General features: G+C 45.0%; 1 long non-coding RNA gene across 1 annotated transcript; it reads right to left on the minus strand.

Annotated features, from left to right (window-relative positions):
* Positions 1–754: 754 nt before the first annotated feature.
* LOC132438901 (uncharacterized) lies at positions 755–4,687 on the minus strand. Its single transcript, XR_009522240.1, has 3 exons — positions 4,473–4,687; positions 3,408–3,592; positions 755–896 (listed from the first exon to the last, which is right to left on the minus strand). It is a non-coding gene; the product is annotated as an uncharacterized lncRNA (long non-coding RNA).
* Positions 4,688–13,727: the final 9,040 nt, after the last annotated feature.

Below are 13,727 nucleotides of genomic sequence, written 5' to 3' on the forward strand. Positions count from 1 at the left end.
CCTGCCAATGCAGGGGACACGGGTTCGAGCCCTGGTCCAGGAAGATCCCACATGCCGCGGAGCAACTAAGTCCGTGCACCACAACTACTGAGCCTGTGCTCTAGAGCCCGCAAGCCACAACTACTGAAGCCCGCGCGCCACAACTACTGAAGCCCGCGCGCCTAGAGCCCGTGCTCCACAGCAAGAGAAGCCATTGCAATGAGAAGCCCGCGCACCACGATGGAGAGTAGCCCCTGATCACCACAACTAGAGAAAGCCCGCGCCCAGCAACGGAGACCCAACGCAGCCAAAAATAAATAAATGAATTTAAAAAAATGAATAAGAGACTAAAGAGGCATAGGCAGAGGCAGAGGCAGAGCAGAAACAGAGACAGAGACAGAGAGGGCTCAAAGGTCTTCTCATAACCAAGTAAGAAAGGAGGCCTGGGGCCACCAGCCACTTCATCGAGCTCTAGCTCTCAAGATCCCAGAAACTTTGTTATTTCTCCTTTCAAAAAAAATTTTTTTAAGTTTTTATTGTGGTAAAATACATAACACGAAATTTACCATGTTTAAGCACATAGTTCAGGGGCATCAAGTACATTCACACTGTTGTGCATCCGTCACCACCATCATCTCCAGGACTTGTTCATCTTCCCAAACTGAAACCCCGCCCCCATTCAATAATAACTCCCCATCCCCCCACCCCCACCCCCATCTTCTCTTCCTTGCTACCTTGTGTTCTCCTTTCTCTTCACAGTAATGACAGTGACATCTTCAAGACGACAAGCACTCCTGCTTGGGGGGATGACCAGGACATGGGGAAACTGTGTCTGATCTGAAGATGGGAATCTCAAGAAATCAGAGTCAGTGCTGGCAGCTCAGAAGGGAAGGACAGCAGGCTGGATCCCAAGAAGCCTGGAAGGAAGTGGGAAAAAGGGGGTCAGCCAGCGAACAGCCGGAAGTCTGGGAGCCCCTAGGGGCCAGATGGGGTTCAGGGACCCGGAACCACGGGGAAAACGTCAGGCTGCAGCCACCCAGGGAGTGGGAGGGAGCGAGAGCTGCCTGGGCCTCATTCCCACCATCTGAGACACTTTCATTCTCACTCTAAGTGCTCCCAGTAATTTTCTGTCCAGCTTGGTAGCAATACACCCACTTAATAGCAAATCCAACTAACGTGGGTTTCCCCCATTTGTCATCTTAAATGGGGTCTTGCTTCCATTAGAACTCATAATGAATTACTTCAAGCAGCAAAGCAAAAATCTGACTCTCATTTCTTATTCTCAGTTTGTTTTAAACAATTGGGTGGTGGTGATAAGGGTCTTTCTTGGGCAAAGAACCGAGGATAGCAAGGCCGCCTCGGGTGCTCAGGGCTGCGGTGGGAGCTGGCCGTCAGCCACAAAGGGGAGGACTTGGACTTGGATGATGTGGTGAGGGCACGGGAGGGCGAGGAGATGGGTACAGGCCAGGGCACAGGTGGGACCAGACTTTCAGGCTGCCTGCTTTTATAGAGCAGAGGCTTCTTTTCTTTTCTTTTTTTTTTTTTTTTTTTTTCGGTACGCGGGCCTCTCACTGTTGCGGCCTCTCCCATTGCAGAGCACAGGCTCCAGACGCGTAGGCTCAGCTGGCATGGCTCACGGGCCCAGCTGCTCCGCGGCATGTGGGATCTTCCCGGACAGGGGCACAAACCCGTGTCCCCTGCATCGGCAGGCGGACTCTCAACCACTGCGCCACCAGGGAAGCCCTCCTGTCTTGTTTATCCTTAGACCCTGACACAGTTGCAATGAAATGAACACATTCGCTTCTTATTGCAAATCCTGGAAAACCAAAATTACTGTTGCCAAACGCTTGGAGCCCTGGCCTGCTGGCTTCGGTCTGCTGTACGAAATTCTTAATCACCCGTTGGGCCAGTGAACTAAATTCTGTTGTCTGTTCTAATCGTTTGAAGGCTATGAGTGTGTTTCCCTAATGAGATGCCCTCACCCCTTTCATGAGCCTCACGGAGCCCAGGACAGAGTTCGAGCAGATGGAGGGTAGTATCACTCATACTTGACCATACTTTGTTCATGACATATAAACATCCAGGATCACCCAGATCTAGCCAGTCTATTTTGCTGCATAGTTTTGAAGAGATGCCATGCTTTCAGACTGAAGAGAGTAGGCTTAGAATAAGTGCTCTGATGTTCTATTGTGAAATAGGAGAAGGACTGTCCTTCCCAGCCCATCTCCCCGGGACACTGCAGACCTGGCAGGAAAGCATTCACTTCCTGCCCACGACTGTGAGATGCATTATGTCACAGCGGGGATAACTTCCAAATCCTATTTTTAGAGGTGATGAGGGGGAAGCCAAGTCCAGCCTCGAGCTGGAAGGAACCCAAGGGTTCCTCTGTGAGCCCGAAGGTCTAGGGGGCAACGGCCTCCAAGACCCGCCCTAATCCCTCATGCTGTCCTCTCTCACGTTTTGAGTCCCCACATGGCTCCACTGGGCGTGGTACAGGATGTTCTCATGAATCATCTCAAGTCCATTGAACAGTCCCAGCACCAGTGCCAAGGTCGAGCTTTAAACCTGAGTCTGTATTTCCTTCACAGTGTGCTGAACTGTAGCGCACACTCCTCTCCTACAATCGCAGGCTGGGTGACAGCCTAATACAAGATGACATGTTTCCAAAGGTGAAAGATTGAAAGAGACTTTAAAACTCATTGCTATTGGACAATAAAATGCTTAGAATTCAGCAAAGAAAGGCCAAGGGATCTTCGTTTTAAAATATAGTTTTACTCTGATTCAAAAAGATACATGCGGGCTTCCCTGGTGGCGTGGTGGTTGAGAGTCCGCCTGCCGATGCAGGGGACACGGGTTCGTGCCCTGGTCCGGGAAGATCCCACATGCCGCGGAGCGGCTGGGCCCGTGAGCCATGGCCGCTGAGCCTGCGCATCCAGAGCCTGTGCTCCGCAACGGGAGAGGCTACAACAGTGAGAGGCCCGCGTACAGCAAAGAAAAAAAAAAAAGATACATGCACCCCAACGTTCATGGCAGCACTATTCACAATAGCCAAGACACGGAAGCAACCTAAATGTCCATCAACAGAGGAATGGATAAAGAAGATGCGGTACATATATACAATGGAATATTACTCAGCCATAAAAAAGAATGAAATAATGCCACTTGTAGCAACATGGATGGACCTAGAGATTATCATACTAAGTGAAGTAAGTCAGACAGAGAAAGACAAATATCATATGCTATCACTAATATGTGGAATATTAAAAAATGATACAGATGAACTTATTCACAAAAGAGAAGTAGACCCACAGACATAGAATACAAACTTATGGCTACCAAAGGGGAAAGGTGGAGAGGGATACATTAGGAGCTTGGGATTAACAGATACAAACTACTATATATAAAATTGAAAAACAAAAAGGATTTACTGTGGGGCCTCCCTGGTGGCGCAGTGGTTGAGAGCCTTCCTGCTGATGCAGGGGACACGGGTTCATGCTCCGGTCCGGGAAGATCCCACATGCCGCGGAGTGGCTGGGCCCGTGAGCCATGGCCGCTGAGCCTGCGCGTCCGGAGCCTGGGCTCCGCAACGGGAGAGGCCACAGCAGTGAGAGGCCTGCGTACCGCAAAAAAAAAAGAAAAAGAAAAAAAGGATTTACTGTACATCACAGGCAACTATAGTCAATATCCTTTAATAAACTAATAAACCATAATGGAAAGTAATATGAAAAAGAATATATATGTATGTATGTATAACTGAATTACTTAGCTGTACGCCTGAAACTAACACAACACTGTAAATCAACTATACTTCAATTGAAAATTTTTTAATTAAAAATAAAAATTAAATTAAAAGTTTTAAATTTTCAAAATCATGTGAAATAAAGACAAAGAGAGGATGCCAGTCTCTTTCACAGAACGCCTTCCGTGCATGTGGCCCTTGTTCAACTTTCACGTCTTTCATTCAGAGAGAATGACGACTGGCCTCGTTGTGAAGGTGAATTTTACGTGTCAGCTTTACTGGGCCCAGGGATGCCCAGATAGCTGGTGAGACATTGTTTCTGGTTGTATCTGTGAGGGCGTTTCTGGAAGGGATTAGCATCTGAATCAGTAGACTGAATAAAGATGGGCTCAAACTGGGCTGGCATCATCCAGTCCACTGAGGGTCTGGATGGGACAAAAAGGGCAGAGGAAGGATATTTTCGACCCCTTCTTGAGCTGGGACATCCATCATGTCCTGCCCTCAGACATCTGAGCTCTGGTTTCTGGTCCAGGAGTGTTAAGCCACCCACCCTCCCAGTTCTCTAGCTCACAGACGGCATATCATAGCATATCTCAGCCTCCATAATTACATGAGCTGATTCCCATAATAAATCTCCTCTTCTGTATCCATGTATATCCTGCTAGTTCTGTTTCTCCGGAGAACCCTGACTGATACACTTGTGAATAAGATTAAAAGGCAGAGATTAAGACAATTCCTTTTTGTAAACACTTACAGAAAACCATGTGCAAACTCGTGATCATCTTCCCCCCTCACTTCAAGAGAATGGGGTGTTTGCCTTATACTGCTGGGTGTTAAAAGTAAAAAAAAATCACACACCATATTATATTAAAGATCCTGAAGAAGGAAAACTGTCACATGTCTGTCTGTGACGGGCTATCCAACAGAACTTTCTGTGATGGTGGAAATGTTCTTTTCCTGCACTGCCCAAAGCAGTGGCCACTGGCCCCGTACAGCTGTCGAGCCCTTGAAAGGTAACTATTGTAAGAATTGAATTTTAGATTTTATTGATTTTAATTAAAATTTAAGTAGTCACATGTAGTAGCATCTACTCTATTTGGATAGGACAGGTATAATGTCCATAACTTTAGATCCATTCAAGATCTTTTTTTTTAGTCTTTGACCACGGGTGGAAAAGTCTGAGGCTGGTGTGGCCGGTGCAGCCTGAGGTGAGTGAACATTCAAGTATGATGTGGAAGGTCTGACGTTCATCCTTGAAGACCCCCATCAACACCGAGAAGTGAACAGCGTCGTCCTCTCCAGACAAAACTTGGATTCTCTGATGTAACACCTGTCATTTTCCCAAGCAGAAAGTCAAATATCAAATATCAGTACTTTTGTAAGAGCTGAGAGTTCCCATTTCCCCATTCATGCCCCTCGTACCTCCAGCCTTTCACTTCATTACGTAACGAGGAACCAAGAGCTGGGCTCTCCAATCTGAAGGGCTTGGTTTCATTCACTCGTTGTCTCCAGCACCTACTAGGATGCCTGGTATACAGTAGGTGTCCAATCAGCATTTGCTGAATGTTGAATGACTATCTTGGAAAGAAGTGACAAGGAAAAGACAAAACAAAACAGCATGAACAACGAACTGTGTTCTTCAACTGTTTAAATCACGTCTCTGCCGGTTACCAGCTATGCCGTCTGGCCTCCGTGGCTACTCAAATGTAAGAGATCGTTCTGACTGGGAGAGCTGCTGCCTCTTCACGCTGCAGGGGTGGGAGGTCAATGAATGGATGTTATTAGCTATCCAAATGGTCTGCTGCCTGATGGTGGTTGAAATATTCTTGGGAGTTTGAACATTATCGTTAGTTACTCTTTTAATAAAACGTCCTCATTCTAACACAACTTAAGAGAACAGTAAAAACGGGGCTAAACCATGTTCATAAAGATAGGAGTTTTATAACATAAAGACAAGAGTTTCATGAGAAACTCAGGCCAGATTCTGGGATCTTGCAAAATCTCTCTGAGGAGCTTTGCATATTGCGTGTCTGAATCGAGCAGGAGAGAGGGAGCGATACCCGAGCAATTTTTCCCCAAGAGACCCAAACGGAAATATCCCACAAAGAGGAAGCCTGGAGTTTATTCAAACTGCTTTTATTTTAATACGTCCTAAGTGGTACTGAGAACATTTCCAAGAAATTAAATCGCTTGTAAGCTATTTATATATACTCTATTATCACAATTTATCATTTAAAAAAATTCCAGTAGATCTTTTACCAAAATGCCCCAGAAAGAGCAATCATTCATTGACATTACAGAATAATAGCCGTTCCCAATATTTTAAGAGATTCTGACGTTTTAGGAATATTTCACTACAAGCCACCAAAGAAATCTAAAGTCGTGATTTCTGTAGTGAAAAAAAAAACGACTCATTGGTGTAGCAGATTTCCCTTTAAGGGTCTCCAAGAGGCTCTCACACATGCATCGGGCTCAGGACAAGCTCACTGTGGCCCAAGCTGGATCAGCACAGACCCAGGCCCTTCTGAAGTGGCCTGTGGGTTCAGCCACTCTGGGCAGAAGTGGATACTCTGACGAAACCACTGCTCTTGTTTTTTGTTTTGTTTTTTAAATTAATTAATTTATTATTTATTTTTGGCTGTGTTGGGTCTTCGTTGCTGCGTGTGGGCTTTCTCTAGTTGTAAGCCGGGGCTACTCTTTGTTGTGGTGCGCGGGCTTCTCATTGCAGTGGCTTCTCTTGCTGCGGAGCACAGGCTCTAGGCGCGCGGGCTTCAGTTGTTGTGGCACGTGGGCTCAGCAGTCGTGGCTCAAGGGCTCTAGAGCGCAGGCTCAGTAGTTGTGGCACACAGGCTTAGTTGCTCCGTGGCATGTGGGATCTTCCGGACCAGGGCTCGAACCCGTGTCCCCCGCATTGGCAGGCGGATTTTTAACCACTGCGCCACCAGGGAAGCCCCACCACTGCTCTTGTTGATACAGTGTGAAAACGCAGTTTCATACTGAAAGTCGCTCTCCCGAATAAACACCAAACCACCAAATTCATGTTTCTAGCACATGGACCTTCTTGTTTCAAAGCACCAGCTAAGGGCATTGATTTAAAGAGTTACAATCTTATCACTCTTGCTGAGCTTAACAAAGCACAATGAACTGAACCAGTGCCGGCATTTTTACGTTCATTTTTGCTTAAGAATTTGGAGAAACAAAATAACTGGAAAAAACACCCCAAGACCTTCCCTGAAACAAGACACACCCTAAGTGAACACGTGGCTCCCTCTTGTGGCAAAAGCAGACCTCACATGTCCACTGCTGGGCTTGCTTCACACCCCACCCATGCATTCCCCTCAAATTAGCCAGCTACATTCAAATGACCCTGAATTACTAAGATTACTAAAAACACACAGTCTGGGCAGTAGCGTCCCATCCACTGGGGCTGGCTTCAGTTGTCCAGAGGGAGGTGAGAACATTCTGTTGAAATAGGCCCAGAGTGATAAAGGCCCCTAAGTAAAGTAGCTACTTGACCTTCCCATCCTACATTCGACCTCATCTGCCAACTTAAAACGCAACGTGCATACGTACCCTTAGCGTCAAAAATAAGCATTACCTTAAAAACACATCCTATACAGATTTTTTTAAAAGAAAAATCAGGTTTCTTCAGTCACACCAAGAGCCGTATCAAAGTGTTTCAACTATGAAAACGTCGGGTTTTCCCACTGAGAGAAGGGGGCTCTCTGGGAGTTAACCCCCAGCCTCCTCCCCACCTGGCAGGTCCCTTGGCCCGAACGATTCTCATCCAGAACGAACCAGGCATTTTCATCCCTTGTTCTGGATCCCACTTCCTCCTCCCAACAAACTAAATCCAGAGCCAGAAGAGTTAAGTCATTTTTGGTGTCATACTCACCATATTAAAAAAATGTCATGAAGAACCTAGGGGGAAGACAGGAATAAAGACACAGACCTACTAGAGAATGGACTTGAGGATATGGGGAGGGGGAAGGGTAAGCTGTGACAAAGCGAGAGAGTGGCACGGACATATATACACTCCCAACGTAAGGTAGATAGCTAGTGGGAAGCAGCCGCATAGCACAGGGAGATCAGCTCGGTGCTTAGTGACCGCCTGGAGGGGTGGGATAGGGAGGGTGGGAGGGAGGGAGACGCAAGAGGGACGAGATATGGGAACATATGTATATGTATAACTGATTCACTTTGTTATAAAGAGAAACTAACACACCATTGTAAGCAATTATACTCCAATAAAGATGTAAATAAATAAATAAATGATACAAATGTTAAAAAACAAAACAGCTGATTCCAACCTTCCAAGACCCTTTGTAGAGACAGTGTGAAAATACAGGCAATAAAGAGGCAGATGAGAGAATATAACACATCCAACCCAAATCAATATATACGCAGAATCAAAGGGAGGTGTCTGGTAAGATACTCTTGTTGGGAATCCCTAATCGAGGGAAAAAAGGAGAAGCTGATTTTAACAGAAACTCTAAATGTTTAAATGTTTTAAAATTCACGTATCTGCCAAACTTACCCTGCCTACCACTCCTCTGGAGGCAGGGACCAGAACGTGGTTCAATCTCTCTCCCAAAAGGCATCACAAGGCTGGAAGATGAGTTTGTTTCCCTTACCGCTGCAATCTCAGTTTCTACGTGAATTCAGACAAGTGTATGTTTGCCCCATAGAGAACTAAGTACCTGCATGGAAAATAAGCCAACTCCCCTCTTTTCTCAGATCACTGTCACATAGTCGTAGGTGTTTCTAAACAGGAATGAGTACTTATCAAGTCATGGGGGCGGGGGGAGTGACAAGGAACAGCGCTATGTCCTAGCTATGACATCCCCTTGCATGTCCTACAAAGAACTAGACTCTTTTTTTAATATTTATTTATTTATTTATTTGGCTGTGCTGGGTCTTAGCTGCGGCTTGCAGGATCTTCGTTGTGGTATGCAGGACTTTTTTTTTTAGTTGCGGCATGCGGGATCTAGTTCCCTGACAAGGGATCAAACCCAGGCCCCCGGCATTGGGATTGTGGAGTCTTAACCACTGGACCATCAGGGAAGTCCCAGAACTAGACTTTTCGATGCATCTGAGAATTTGGTTGAAAAGAGGCAGCAACGTAAGTGTGATGGTTAATTTTACCTCACCTTGACGTGCTAAGTGATGCCCTGATAGCTGGTAAAACATTAATTCTGGGTGTGTGAGAGTATTTCTGGAAGAGATCATTAGCACTTGAATCGGTGGACTGAGTAAAGATCACACTCATCCTTTCAGGTGGGCATCTAAAACGTTGAGGGCCTGAATAGAACAAAAAGGAGAAAGGGCAATTTTACTCTTTGCTTGAGCTGAAACATCCACCTTCTTCTGCCCTTGGACATTGGTGTCCCTGGTTCTCAGGCCTTAGGACTTGGACTGAATGACACCACCAGCTTTCCTGAGTCTCTTGTTTGCAGATGGCAGATGGTGAGACTTCTCAGCCTCTATTATCATGTAAGCCAATTCCTATCATAAATCTCCTCATATCCATATCTGTATATCCTGTTGTTTGTTTTTTAAATATTTATTTGGTTGCACTGGGTCTTAGTTGTGGCAGGCAGGCTCTTTAGTTGCAGCTCTCGGGCTCCTTAGTTGTGGCATGCATGTGGTAATCTAGTTCCCTAACCAGGGATCGAACCTGGGCTCCCTTCATCGGGAGCTCAGAGTCTTAGCCACTGCTCCACCACGGAAGTTCCTATCCTATTGTCTGTTTCTCTGGAGAATGACTAATACAGCAACTTAAGTCAAAGGAGCACAGAGACTTGCTGCTTTCTCCAAGTCATCTTAGATAAGCAGCAGTGGCAGAGTGCTTGTAATCTTAAAAATAATAGAAGACAAGCTTTAAGAGCTAGAAAACTGAGCCGGTTTCCAATCTTGAAGCACACTTCTTGTTTCTGATAGAAACAGAACACTTAGTAGGTAGATGGGGAAGGGAAAACAGGTTAAGCCCACTTCCTTAAAAAAACTAAAAGCAGGGCTTCCCTGGTGGCGCCGTGGTTGAGAGTCCGCCTGCCGATGCAGGGGATACGGGTTTGTGCCCGGGTCCGGGAAGATCCCACATGCCGCGGAGCGGCTGGGCCCGTGAGCCATGGCCGCTGAGCCTGCGCGTCCAGAGCCTGTGCTCCGCAACGGGAGAGGCCACAACAGTGACAGGCCCACATACAGAAAAAAATAACTAAAAGCATTGGGATTTCCCTGGTGACGCAGTGGTTAAGAATCCGCCTGCCAATGCAGGGGACACGGGTTCGAGCCCTGGTCTGGGAAGATCCCACATGCTGCCGAGCAACTAAGCCCGTGTGCCACAACTACTGAGCCTGCGCTCTAGAGCCCGCGAACCACAACTACTGAGCCCGCGTGCCACAACTGCTGAGCCTGCTCCTAGAGCCCACGAGCCACAACTACTGAGCCTGCGTGCCACAACTACTGAAGCCTGTGCACCTAGAGCCCGTGCTCCGCAACAAGAGAAGCCACTGCAATGAGAAGCCTGTGCACCGCAACAAAGAGTAGCCCCCGCTCGCCGGAACTAGAGAAAGCCCGCGCGCAGCAACGAAGAGCCAACGCAGCCAAAACTAAATAAATTAAAAAAACAAAAAACTAAAAGCTAAAAGCATTAAAGTTAACTGGAGAATTCCACTCTAATACATTGCTAAGGCACAGCTCCCCTATAAAAATTCCTTGTCATGTACCTGAACAATTTCAAAAATGAACTGTGAAGAATCTACTCAAAACACAGGCAGAACAGAACTACAGCCATGCCTGCTCCTGCTCCTGAAACAAACCGCTGCTTACCAGAAGTAACCAGCCCTCAAAGATGCCTCACACCCAACGGCACAGGCTACAAAGATAAGGAGTGTGTCTGATCTGGTGGGGCCGCCTCACACCCTCCCAACTCAACCCGCAGCACTTCAGTTAAAACATCTTGGCACGCGTCTATAAAGGAAGATCATTTGTTTCAGGATAAAGGAAACTTCATCCTACGAAGATGACCTTTCCCAAGCAGTCAGGCCCTTTGCAAACAATATTCTCTAATCAAATTTCAGCTGTGCATATATACAGCTCAAGGGATAGTTTGCAGAGTTTGAAGTGCAAATAAGAGTGAACAGATGCTTTTTTTAAAAAAATAAATTTATTTTCAGCTGCATTGGGTCTTTGTTGCTGCACGCGGGCTTTTTCTCTAGTTGTGGTGAATGGGGGCTACTCTTTGCTGCGGTGTGCGGGCTTCTCATTGCGGTCGCTTCCCTTTGTTGTGGAGCACGGGCTCTAGGCACGTGGGCTTCAGTAGTTGCGGCACGTGGGCTCAATAGTTGTGGCTCACGGGCTCTAGAGCACAGACTCAGTAGTTGTGGCACATGGGCTTAGTTGCTCCGCGGCATGTGGGATCTTCCCGGACCAGGGCTCGAACCCGTGTCCCCTGCATTGGCAGGCGGATTCTTAACTACTGCGCCACCAGAGAAGTCCAGAGATGCTTCTTTAAAAATTGATCCAATTCATCCAAGTTTCCATAAAATTGGAAAAAAGAGGTAACATTTTGGAAGCAAAGGAGAGCCAAGTAGAAGCTACCGTCCTGTGAAATGTTATTTAGGCCTCTAACTTCAAATGGTTACGTTGAGTGTACAGATTATCACTTGGATGAGGTGTGTTTCAAAGCTTCCAGCACTGGCTGGTGTTTAAAGGCCATTTCCAGCTCTGAGTTCATATGGTTTAGGAGATCCCTTAATTCTATTTCTTCTCCTTGGAAAGTTTAAGAAGAATTTAAAAATTATCTATGGCAAAGTGCAAAAAGAATCTTATAGCACATTTCTTTTCCCTTTTTTTTTTTTTTTTTGGCGTGCCGAGAGGCTTGTGGGATCCTATTTCCCCAACCAGAGAGCAAACCTGGGCCTTCAGCAGTGAAAGCATAGAGTCTTATTCACTGGACTGCCAGCGAAGTCCCCACATTTCTTACTCTCTGTGAAATTATAGTAAATGGTCTATATGCATTTTAGAATACACATGCTGAGCTCCAAAATATGTCTTGCTTCGTAGCTATAAAATCAAGTCACGTAAAGAATGATCGATTTAAACGCAAGTTTCTTAATTTTTTATTCTCTATAGGCTTGCAACTTCATAATCACTTCAAGATCTCAACATTCATTCTAATGTTTAAAAAAAAAAGATTTTATGATTTCCAAATGAGAATAACCGAGTCCAAGATTTTGTGCTATACACTGTTTCTAAATTTAAAGTGATTGTGCTGTTCAATCTTTAAGAACAGAATCCATAAAGGCAAAAAAGAAGAAAATGCATATAAATGTCAGAATTTTTAAAACAGGCTTCCCTTGGCTTTCATTGCCAAAATGATACAACTTAAAATATTTCAAATGAGTGATCCCTTTTATAATTCAATCATGGAAACAATTTATTCAAAAGAATATCTTATTTCTCTAATTGCTTTTAAAATTAAAATGTTTATAGAAGGCCTTCTTTCACAGTCATGAAACTTCATACACTATAGTTATCATCACCTCTTTATCCCAGAACTTTCCACAGGAGAGGCCACCTTCAGACAGAACTGGAACCAATATAGCACCAAAGGGAAAAATTTCAGCTTAGTGTAAGTGTATTAAAAAATTAATGTAAAAAAAAAATTATTGAGAGCTTTTCCACAAAGCTTTTAGAAAAAACACACCTTATTCTGATATAACCATATGAAAACACTTCAAGTTAATTTAGTTAATGCTAAGCAGGAAATTCTGTATTTGTTGTTTGCAATTGGTTGAAAATTTACAGACTTGGAATTTACAAAGCAAAATTAAAAAAAAAAAAACCGCTGATGAGTCATAGAAAGTTCAATCTCAAAGTAGCAGACTGAGTTTAAAACAAAAAGGCGGGGGGCAGGGAGAAGGTGTTGACAGGAAAACAGTTCCCATTCTGAAACACTGAAATGTGTCATCTCGTTTCACCACCCACGGGTGACCCCTAGGCGGAGTGTCCACTAACCAGGGCTTTAATCGTTCAGTCAAGTCGGTGTCCTTTTAGACCGGCTAGAGATCGTTCCTTCCACAAGGGTTCTTACTTTGGGGTTCTCTGAGCGCACCCCCCCCCCCCCCCCGTAACCAAGGAGCACAATACTGCATTCCATTACATCCGGGGAGGAAAGTGAGAGTTGAGTTCCAACGTAACTTGACGTTATGCTTTTCATTCTCTGCTTCCAATCTTCTAAATCAGCCAATGACTTTGTGCTAAAAGACTTGCATATGAGGAGGGCAGCATTAATAATGAAGACAAGGGGAACCAAGCCTACACATGTAAAATACGACATTTATTATGCTAAAGAACAGGTTTTATTTTTCATTTCCCCAAAACACTGAAATAGCACACGGCATAGTAATTTAGCACACAATATAAACTGATAGATGCAATCAATAATTCCGAAAATGGTTAAGCCTTACTTTCGGACTCTTTAAAAACTTACGCTCTTAAGTGCCTTTTATCAAAGTGATCAACACACAACAAAAGGTGTTCTCTCAGAAAAAAAATCTTAGTGTAAGAGATACCTCGACTCCTAGAAACTGGAAACCTTCTCTAAGGGAAATGCTTGATTTTTCTCTATAACTGAGCCCCGGCAGACAGGCTCAAGCTCATTTTTTATTCTGAGTAACACTGCTAGGGTTCCTAGCTTGAGAAAGCGTTATCTAAAGGTAAGGTTAATATTGCAACTTTCACCGTAGGGCCTCCATTTAAATTGCATGTCAAGTGGAAGGAAAGGGATGTGAGAAAAGAAATCAGATTTTGCTCAAATTATTCTGCGAAATGCAGAAATGGTAACAGCTTACCATTAACTCAGCCTGGCTCAGAGTCGACTTTACAAATATCTACTCCCATTAGATGGTCAGAGACAGTCTAGAAAGACAGTATCTGGGACAGCAGCCCTTTAGGATGGGTGCTGAAGGTAAATTAAAAAACTTTGTTAAATCTTTTGATTCTAATC

The sequence above is a fragment of the Delphinus delphis genome, chromosome 15, assembly GCF_949987515.2.
Source record: "Delphinus delphis chromosome 15, mDelDel1.2, whole genome shotgun sequence".
Classification (NCBI taxonomy): domain Eukaryota; kingdom Metazoa; phylum Chordata; class Mammalia; order Artiodactyla; family Delphinidae; genus Delphinus; species Delphinus delphis.